Source organism: Triticum aestivum, chromosome 4D (assembly GCF_018294505.1).
Source record: "Triticum aestivum cultivar Chinese Spring chromosome 4D, IWGSC CS RefSeq v2.1, whole genome shotgun sequence".
NCBI classification, from domain to species: Eukaryota; Viridiplantae; Streptophyta; class Magnoliopsida; order Poales; family Poaceae; genus Triticum; species Triticum aestivum.
The window spans coordinates 289066738-289078023 of record NC_057805.1 but is presented as its reverse complement, the minus strand read 5'-3'; positions in this window follow the sequence as shown (position 1 = coordinate 289078023).

Genomic DNA, 11286 nt, shown 5'->3' with positions numbered 1-11286 from the left:
CATATTTTATGCAGCTGGGGCTCAAAACCAAGTTGGACCACCCGGGTAAATGTCGAACCCGCGCTTTTCAACCCAAAAGGCATCCGTACGAAACAGTACGTACCACATGGGGTGATGAACGCAGTTTTCTCTTCGTCTTCCTTCATCATGAAGATCTGGTGGTATCCTGAGTAGGCGTCGAGGAATGATAGCAGGTCACACCCAGCAGTGGAGTCCACTATCTGGTCGATGTGTGGCAAGGGGAAAGGATCCTTTGGACAGGCCTCATTGATATCTGTGTAGTCAATACACAGCCTCCACTTCCCATTTGCCTTACTCACTACCACTGGATTGGCCAGCCACGTGGGGTGGAGCACTCCTCTGACCAAGCCTCCCGCCTCCAACTTCCTGATCTCTTTGATGATGAACTCTTGTCGCTCCAAAGCTTGCTTTTTGACCTTCTGCTTGATGGGCCGCGCGTGGGGACATACACCAAGGTGGTGCTCAATCACCACCTTGGGAACGCCGGGGATGTCGGATGCTTGGCATGCAAACACGTCGACATTCCCCCGCAGGAAGGCGACGAGTGTGCTTTCCTATTTGCTGTCGAGGGTGGAGCTTATGGTAAAAGCTCCACACGTGCCATCCTCCTTGACGGACACCTTCTTGGTTCCTGGCGGGGCCGCCTTGGACCTCTTGCTCCCGCTGGAGGAGCTCTCTAGCACGTCCTCAATGGTAACGCAATGCTCCGAAGAGGCGCGTTTGCTGGAGGAGGTGCACGAGTCCTTGACAGGGTCGGAAGTCTTGCCGGAAGGGGCCTAGCCGGCAAAGGCAGGGGCCTTTCCAGTTTTATTCCCTCCTGGGGCCTTAGCGGCAGGAACAGGTGCCTTGGCGGCAGCCGCGGCAACTGCCTCCCAGTAGAGTTGGTCGGCGCAGATGAGCGCGTCCTTCGTGTCGGAGGGGACGGTGATGATGCTCATCGGCCCGGGCATCTTCAACGTGTTGTAAGCGTAATGTGATGCCGCCATAAACTTGGCCAGCACTGGGTGGCCGAGGATCCCATTATAGGGATCTAGGCCACATCAAAAACGATCTTCTCCGTCCGGTAGTTCAGCTCGCCCCCAAATATGACGGGCAACGTGACTTTGCCCTTCGGCTGACTCCTCCCCGGGTTGACCCCTTGAAACGTACCCGTCTCCTCGAGATCTCCGTCGGGGATTTGCAGCCTCTCGATCACAGCGGGCGAGATCAAGTTCAGACCGGCCCCACCGACAACTAGTATCTTCGTCACCTTGAGGTTGCGTGTTGTTGGGGAAACCAACAACGGCAAACACCCAACCGCAGTTGTGCGGTTAGGGTGATCCTCGGTGTCAAAAATAATAGGCATGTTGGACCACTTCAGTGGCCTCTGGGCGTCGAACGATGGCTCCGCCGCAGTGACCTCACGCGCCCACTGCCTCAGTTGGCGGTGAGAGGTGTGCAGCGAGGCCACCGTCGACGCACATGGCCTCCATAGCTTTCTGGAACTCATGCTCGCCGGACTCGTCGTCCTCATCATCATCATCATCTTCCTCCTTCTTGTCGCGGCCCCGAGCGGGCCTCTCTTGTTGATTATCCTTGTCGCGGTGGCCTCCTCGGCCGCCACGTTTATTGCCGGACCCTTCAACACCATCCTGGCCCTTCTCCTTGTCCCGCCTCTCATATTCATCGTTTTGCTTTTCTGCAAGCAGCTCAACCTGCCAGCAGTTCTGGAGGTCATTGCCCTTGGTGCGATGGATCTTGCAGTACTGCTTGTCAGAGCCTCCTGGCTTGTCGGCAGCCGCCAAGGCCCGGCAGGCGGCGCACCCGGCAACTTCCTTGCCGGGGTTATCAACCTTGGTCTTCTTGGCGGTGCCAGGGTCGACGGATCCCTTTACGGCAAGCACGGTCTTGCCCTTATGCTTCCTTTTGCGGCGCCGACCCTTCTTTGTCGGGGTGACGGCATCTTCGTCTGTGGAGTCGGTTTCCGTGCCGGCGTCTTCGCCGGGGTACTTCCTTCCTTCTTCAGCCCAAGCGCACTTATCGACCAGAACATACAGCTCGGCTACATCCTTAACCTTGTTCATCGCCAGCTCCTAGCGTATCTTGCGGTTGCGCACATTCTGATGGAATGCGCTGATGACAGCGGTGGGACGAACATCTGGGATGTTGTACTGCACATGGCTGAACCTTTGTACGTACTTGCGCAGGGACTCGCCATCCTTCTGGGGGATGACATGCAAGTCACTTGCCTGGCCAGGAGCTTGGTGGCCTCCGGTAAAGGCAACAACAAACTCGTGGCACAGATCGGACCAAGAAGAGATGGAACCCACTGGCAGGTGCATCAACCATGACATGATGTTGAGCTTAAGTGCCAACGGGAAATAATTGGCAAGCACCTTACCGTCGTGAGCTCCGGCAGCTTGCATCGCGATGGTGTAGATGCCGAGGAAGTCCGACGGGTGAGTCTTGCCGTTGTATTTTTCTCCGACCTCAGGCTTGAACGTGCGGTGGGTGGGCCACTGGAATTGCCGCAGCTCACGGGTAAAGGCGGGATAACCCACCTCGTAAGGTAGGTCACTGGCACCCACCAGCGTCGGGCGGTACATAGTGGGTCCCGCGCGCCTATCTGACTAATGGTGCGTGTCTTGCCGCCGCTCGATAGTGGTTCGAGCGTCTTCCTGAGCTCGCTCCCGAAGGACTTGACGTTGGTCGGGCTCGTGGGTCGGACGACGCCGTAGAAATGTTGTCGCGGGCGTCGGCCTGGCGAGCCGGCGACTGCAGTCGCGGCCGTGGGGGAGGAGAGAGCACCGTGGTCCCACCGTCGGCATGCACCGGCTCAACGGAACGTCAGCCCGAGGGTCCCGCCGGGCGCGGCTCATCTTTGTTGGCGAAGCTGATGAGGCTTCGAATGGTGGCCCTCCACTCGTCGAGCTTCTCCGCTGCTGGAGGGAGGTCGAGGAGTAGTTGCACGCGTGCCAACGCTTCCGCCGGCGCGGGTGGCGGCGAAAGCTGCGTGGACCGTGACGCACTCCGACTTCTAACCACATTAGAAGGAGCTCTATCACGGTCCTGCTGTCGCGTGCCGTTTCTGCCAGCGTCTGGGCACGCATGCCGGCCCGGTGCATCTTGAGAGTGACGCAAAGGGCTCTTCCCGCGGCGGTGCTCGGAGGCACCGACATCATGGGGTTGCTCGTCACGCGCGGCCTAGGAAGGTCGCAGCGCGGGTGCCGGCTGGGGCGTCTAGGAGGTCATCGCGCCGCCCGTGGGCAACATGGCCCAACCCCCAGGCCCAGCGGCGCGCGGCTCGTCGTTTCGGGCGCGCACGCCGCCACTCGCCTTGCTCCGATTGCCAGTGTGTCCTGGATGCTCGCAGGCTACGCCTCCACCACCATCCGCGACCATTTCGTCGCTCGCCCACGCTAGGACGGGCGATTCAGCCCCAGACGAGCCAATCGCCGTGATCGCCTTCTCCTTGGGAGCCATCGCGACGAAGGAGTCGATCAGTTGACTTCAAAATGAGATTTTCACAGCCTCAGCGCCCCCTACCTGGCGTGCTAAAGATGTCGGGGATCTGGAATGACACTTATGGGATCACAGGGAATACCTACTACGGTTGGTGCGGTGTGGTGCCGGGCAAAGAGTGGGTCGAGAAGACCAACATGGGGGTATTTTTACCCAGGTTCGGGCCGCGAATGATGTGTAAAACCCTAGTCTTGCTTTGTGTGTATTTAGTGTTCTTGAGTTCTTGAACTAGCTGCGGTGCATGCCCAGTCCAAAAAGTCTGAATCCTCCCTCCGTACACCTCGGGCCTCCTTTTATATGTCAAAGGGGTTGCCACGGTGGCACACAGGAGGTGGAAAGTATGTACAGTGTACAAGTTTATCACCTAACATCATAGGACAAACGCATTTATGCGCCGCCTATGCCTCCTCTTGCTTTATCGGGGACGGCAAAGAAGCTCGTCCCGTCCATGGCCACCTCGCCCCGCTCAGACGCGCGTCCGAACTGACGAGGCATGCAGCCCCACGCTGGCTGGCTGGCTGCTGAGCTGGTGCGGTGGCAGGGTCTTCGCGAAGATCTGCATGACACCACGCAGGTGCTTGGCTAGTTATCCTAGAAGCTGCATGCTGCCACACCGGCGCTCACCTAGTTGGCGGGCTGGCCGCCACGTCGGAGCGGGTGCGGGGCAGCGAAACTCTGGCACGTGCGGGCCTGGCCTCGGCCTCATAGACGCCCCCGGCATGGGCCTTGTCGGGATCTCGTTGGCGTTCCCGGCAAGGGTCTTGCCGGGGGTCTTCAGTCGTCCCCGGCAAGAACTTGTCGGGGGTCTTCATCTTCTGGTTCTCATCTAATTTTGTAGGCCTTTGGTCTTCACAAAGATCTGCATGCCACCACACAGGCGCTCCCCGAGCCTTGGTCCTGACGTTGTCAATGGCGTCGGAACTCTCAGGCTCACGGGTGGTGGCCTTGCTGGTGTTGGGAAAAATGCCCCAGCAAGGCTCTTTGCCGGTGCTACGTAGGCTACCCCGGCAAGGCTCTTGACGGGGCCGTGTAGGCTGCCCCGGCAAGGGTGTGGGGGAAAGCCATCTTGTCCTTTCACTCTTCATGCTTCTGGTTTGAGCGTTGCCTTGGCAGCCTTCTACCTTTGCTTCCTCTGCTCCGCCAAGCGTGGCCGCGGGTGTGGTTATGACTACCCATGCACAACTAAAGGGGTAACGAAAACCCCTACTTTTGTACACCGACAGGCACCGGTCCGTCGTCGTCGCTCAGCCACTCCGCCGTCAACAGAGGACACCACCAGCTGGGAGGCTACACCGAGGCGGCGGCGCAGTCCCCGGCGTAGTGTAGTGCGCGTGGCGTCCCTGTTGGGTGTGCACGGAACACCCACCACACGCTCCGCCGCCACTGCCCGTCGGCAGCTGTTGCCGATTGCCGTTGCCGCCACACCACCCTTGAAAGCCAGGGCCATCGCCCGCTCCGCCATCGGGGCCAGAAGGCGGGATCTGGCCATCGTGGCCACCACCCCACTGCCGGCCACTGTAGCCATCACCCGCTCCGCCACCGCGGCCCGAAGGCAAGAGGTGGTGGTCATGGACGCCACCCCGTCGTCGGCCGCCATGGCCGCTAGCCCACCGTCGACCGCCGGGGTCATCACTCGCTTCGCCACCACCGCCCGAAGGCGAGAGGCGGAGGGGATGCCCACACGTGCGTCAGAGACCTTGCGCGTTACACTGAGTTCCTACGGGAGGAGGAGGAGCGCCTCGTCGAGCATGCAAAGAGCCTTACCGCCACCGTGGCCGCGGCACACGCTGCCTCAGAGGCGAGGAATCAGGAGATCCACGAGGAGAACCACCGCTTTGAGAGGGGTCGTCTGGAGCGGCAGAGGGCGTTCGAGGTGAGCGTCGTTGAAGCTGCAACAGCGGCAGGCACTGTATTGCGGTTGCCCACCTCGTCGGTAGGCTCCTCCTCCTCCGCCTCTTACTGAGCGTGCTCGGTAGAGGAGAGGCAGCCGGAACTAGTACAAAGCCCCTCTGCAGTAGTAGTAGTAGTAGTAGTAGTAGTAGTAGTAGTAGTGGTGGTGGTGGTGGTGGTGGTGGTGGTGGTGGTGGTGGTGGTAGTAGTAGTACTAGTAGTAGTAGTAGTCATATTTAGGGGCTATTTTGTTCAGTTCATCTGACTATAGGTGTGGTGGAACTGTACAACGTACTTAAAATTAGCTAGTATATATAGTTGAACTAGCTATTTCAGTACGTGGTTGGCAACAATTGGGGAAAAGTTTGGTCGGTTGAGCTGTCGAGTTGAACTGTTTGTATAAATTAAGAACGACTGCTCAATCTATGAATGAAATCTATGCTTAATTACTGAATTTTAGTTGCAAAAATTAGATACTGCTAGTGATTTTTAGCTTCATATTTTGACAAATCGCAGTAGTACAAGGATTGACAAATCTTACCAAATTGTTTCTACGTGGTTGCACACGGGTCATCCAAAACAACCGTTTGCGTTGAAGGGATGTACAAATCATGCGTTGCTCTCACTTTGCATACGGGTTTTCTATCTAAACCGTTTGCGATCAAGAGCTACAGAAATCCTGCTCGGCACATTTTCTCTTGGCTTCCTGGGGAAGCTGTCGGTTTGCATACGGGTGTTCTAACTAAAACGTTTGCGATGAGTGTTTTATATTTAAAAAGCGAACTAAACTGCGGCTTGGGCGCCATTAATGGAGAGGATGCGAGCAAGGCGGGCGGCCATGGAAGTCAAAGGGCTCGCTTCCCAATGAGCCTACGCAGCGTACAGCTCGCATGCTTCCCGGTGAGCCTGCGCATTCAAGGACCGCTTGCACGCCTCTCGGTCAGCCTGCGCACCGGACGGCGCTCGCACGCCTCCCCTTCAGTCAAGGTCAAGCAGCTGTCCGAACGGCACCTCCTACGGCCATTAAAACCAAGACACATGGCGTCACGTGAATGGTTACCAGAATGCACACGGTTTGAATTATACAAACGTTTGAGATATTAAAGTGGCAGCTATTTTTGCAAAATGCCTTTGTTGGCTGTCATTATTCGAGTGTGCCTTCTCTCAAAATGGACATGAAAAATACCACAGCATGTCGGGTGCCATTCCATGATAGAATGCCAAGTTTCATGAATTTCAGACGACTTTTGGATTCACTAGAATTAAAAAAATAAAGTACTCAATGTTTTGCCGGCAATCAACGGTGCCTTGGTGTTTGAAATTCATTCCCATTTCTTGCATGTGACCGAAGCATGCACCCAGGGACACATATTTGATTTTCAACCAATTTATATGCACTGGAGCATGTGCATGTAGTTCAAATTTAAATTATGCACATAAATGCATTGAAAAGTCAGTTAATGCATAAAAATGTCGAAACGAACCGAGAAAAATCAAAAAAATTGACACAACACTCCTGTTGTTCTATGTTGACACGAGAAAAAAATTGAAAGCAATAAGAGGCAATGGATATCGTTTCTTCCCCAAAGGTGGGACGTTCCCTACCAAAACCATCATGCTTGTTGTGAGAAGCTCTGGTTTGTGAGAAGCATATACCCAAACCTGTCCCGAATGGGACAAAAAATTTACTATGGCATGTTGATGCCGCTCCATGATAGCATGCCAAGTTTCATGAATTTCAGACGAGTTTTGGATTTACTAGAATTTAAAAACTAGGCATCTCAATGTTTTGCCGCAATCAACGGTGCACTGGTGTTTGAAATTCATTCCCATTCCTTGAATGGGACCTAATCATGCACCCGAGGACACTACTATGATTTTTCAACCAATTTATATGCACTGGAGCATGTGCATGTAGTTCAAATTTGAATTATGCACATAAATGCATTGAAAACTCAGTTAATGCATAAAAATGTCCAAACGAACCCCGAAAAATCACCAAAATTGACACAACACTCCTGTTGTACTATGTTGACATGAGAAAAAAATTTGGAAGCAATAAGAGGCAATGGATATCGTTTCATCCGCAAAGGTGGGACGTTCCCTACCGAAACCATCATGATTGTTGTGAGAAGCTCTTGTTTGTGAGAAGCATATACCCAAACCTGCCCCAAATGGGACAAAAAATTTACCACGACATGCTGATGCCGCTCCATGATAGAATGCCAAGTTTCATGAATTTTCAGATGAGTTTTGGATTTACTAGAATTTAAAAATAAAGTATCTCAATGTTTTGGCGGAAATCAACGGTGCCCTGGTGTTTGAAATTCAATCCCATTTCTTGCATGGGACCTAAGCATGCACCTAAGGACACAAATTTGGTTTTTCAACCAATTTATATGCACTGGAGCATGTGCATGTAGTTCAAATTTGAATCATGCACATAAATGCATTGAAAACTCAGTTAATGCATAAAAATGTGCAAACGAACCCCGAAAAATAACAAAGATTGACACAACACTCCTGTTGTTCTATGTTGACATGGGAAAAAAATTGGAAGCAATAAGGGGCAATGGATATTGTTTCATCCCCAAAGGTGGGACGTTCCCTACCGAAACCACCATGCTTGTTGTGAGAAGGTCTGGTTTGTGAGAAGCATATACACAAACCTACCCCAAATGGGCCAAAAAATTTACCACGACATGTTGATGCCGCTCCATGATAGCATGCCAAGTTTCATCAATTTCAGACGAGTTTTGGATTTACTAGGATTTAAAAACCAGGCATCTCAATGTTTGCGGCCGAGTGACGGTGGCAGGGTGTTTGACATTCATTCCCATTTCTTGCATGGGACCTAAGCAAGCAACCAAGGACACGGATTTGAATTTTCAACTAATTTATATGCATTAGAGCCTATGCCTGTAGTTTAAATTTAAATTATGCACATGAATGGATAGAAAACTCAGTTAATGTATAAAAATGTCCATGCGAACCCGGAAAAATCCCAAAAATTGACACAACTCTCCTGTTGTTCTATCCTGACACTAGGAAAAAATTTGAAATCGAGAAGAGGTAACGGATATCGTTTCATCCAGAAAGGTGAAACATTTCCTACCGAAATCATCACACTTGTTGTGAGAAGCTCTGGTTTATGAGAAGCTTATACCCAAACTTGCCCCAAATGGGATAGATATTTTACCACGGCATTTTGATGCCACGCCATGATAGCATGCCAAGTTTCATGAACTTTGGACGAATTTTGGATTTACTAGAATTACAAAAGCAAGTACGTCGACGTTTGCCGGAGAGCCACGGTGCCGTGGTCTTCGAATTTCATCCCCATTTCTTGCATGGGAGATAAGCATAAACCCATGGACACATATATGATTTTACAATCCATGTTGGTGCACCGGAGCATATGCATGTAGTTTAATTTTGAATTGTGCACCTGAAATGGCTAGAAAACCAATTTAATGTATAAAATGTTCAAACAAACCCTGAATAATTCCAATTCTTTTACGACACACATATAGTTGCATGTTCACTCCATATAAAAGGTCTAGCAATTCAAACACCATCCATTGCCGTTGTGACCCCCTTATGTAATGCAAATCAAGATGAAAAATCAAGTAGATCGCACATAGTTTATTATCACCAACCATGTGAGATGCAGCACAAAATATCCTGGCACACCGTCGGTGTATAGTACGCCTATGTCTTACGCGAGAAGCTGCGTCGGCTACAGTCCTCAGCCGGCGTCTCAAGCACACTAGCTTGCTCCCCAAATATCATTTCATTGTTCAATCGTCGCTGGTGAAAGATGGGCACGTGGGCCAGCGTTGTAAGGGCAACTTCGGTGGCCCACTACGGCGAGAGCATGGCCGCAGCCGCCATGCGCGTGCTAACAAGGTGCATGAGCGCGGCCGCAATCTGCGACCGGGCGGCAAAGGCAGCCCAAACGGCCGCTGTTGATTCTCAGGTGGCGGCAGCAACATCTGCCTCGGGGATAGCAACTGGCGAGAGCGGCACAACAACTGTCCATTCCGTAGCAGCGGCCTTAGCCATGATGGAGGCCGCCCACACGACTGGCGAGTATGGTGCGATGGATGCCATGGAGCCCCTTCCACGGGAGACCGTCGGGAGCGAGCTGGACATGGAGGCGGCAGTGGAGATCGACGAGCACCAACCGTAGTAGTACTCTTTGTTTTGTTTAATTAAGAGCGTCGGTCTTTAATTTGTTAGAGTAATGTTTAGGTCAGCTAGCTCTGTTTAATTGATGAACTTGCTCGATTAAGAAGTGTGGGTGTGCTGTAGTCTCCTTTGTGTACCCAAATTATGCAATGACGTGGATGACCACTGTAACCATGGAAATTCGAACCAAAACTTTTGGCGTTAAACTCATCACACACGAGTTAAGCTATCTGAATTGTTTCTGATTTCCACATATCGTAAATAGTTCTAAATAAGGGACCGTGTCTGATGACACTTTGCGTGCCAGTTTTTTGGCTGAAGCGATTCCAAATATTCGGCTTCCGCGGAAATACCTACCTCCTCGCCCCTGCCCCATACCAAAAGCCACATTTCCCCTCTTTCCGCCTTCCTTTCCAAGTTGAAACCTTCACACCTTGCTTGCAGCGCCGCGTCCTCATCGGAGACCCTGCTTCATGCTACTTGGCCTCATCTATCCAGGCAGGTAATCCACACCCGACCCCCATCCTCATCCTCCTTCCAGATCCCACATGCCCTGACCGTCGGCACGAGCGCAACACCTTCCACCCAAATCACTGAACCCGCCACCAAATAAGCGCCGCCCTAAGCCATGGTGCACGCAGTATAGCTAGGATCCCAAGGAGCATTTGGAAGTGGAGAAGCAAATCGCGGCCGCATGCGCGGATGAGGTCGCGATGGCTGCCATTCGTGCCGACCCCTAGATCTTGGAGAAGCACCTTGCCATTTGCTAGCTATGCCGGTTAAGCATGCTCGGTATACCCATTGCGTGTGCTGCTCCTGCCTTTCCTTCACAAATTCTAGTGAATTGTGCTATCTAATTTTACCATGCAATCTGTTGCTCTAGTGTATATGTTCTATATGTCGTGCAGTGTGGTGCTCACTTATTAACTGTTTTGTTAATTAGTTGTCGTCTTCAGTTAACTATTTGGTTCAATTCTGCAAATGTGATGTTCAATTCTTCAGGCTGCAATTTTGTATTGTCTTCTGTAACATCCCAAATTTTCAATTTGGAATGTTATACATAGGCCATCATATGCATATCATATTTTATTGCATTTTGGTTTTGATCCAAGAAATTCTAAGCAACTCAAGGACCCACGGAGAGAGTGGGGATTTCATTTATTTTCATATTTGAATTTTCTCAAATATTGAAAAGAGGATCATTTTGGTTTTAATTATTTTTCCCTCCGAAATATTTCAATATAAAAAAAATGAGAGGAGATAATATGACTTCTCCAAAATAAAAGAAATATTGGAGGAAAAATGTTAAAATCAAATAAATAATTTTATTTGGATTTTATTGCTATTTTATTTGAATTAGAAAAATATGCATTTTTCGAAATTGCACTTTTAGGCCAAGAAAATGTTCACAAAGTTCTAAATATTTTATTTAGACGGTGAAAATTGTTCTTGGCATTTATAGAATTTTCTTTTATATTTATTTATGATTTTTCTTCGGCGGAATCTATTTAAAAAAACTCCGGGACCGCACTGGGCCGAAGCTCAGCCGGCCCGTCGCGCGCCACCGCCTTCCCCCGCTCGCCCGCGTGCCCGAGCCGGACTCCGGCCGGAGTCCGGGATGCCCCCGCCGCCGTGGCTTGCCTCCTCTCCCAAGTCGGACCCCCTCCCCCTATATATGTCGCC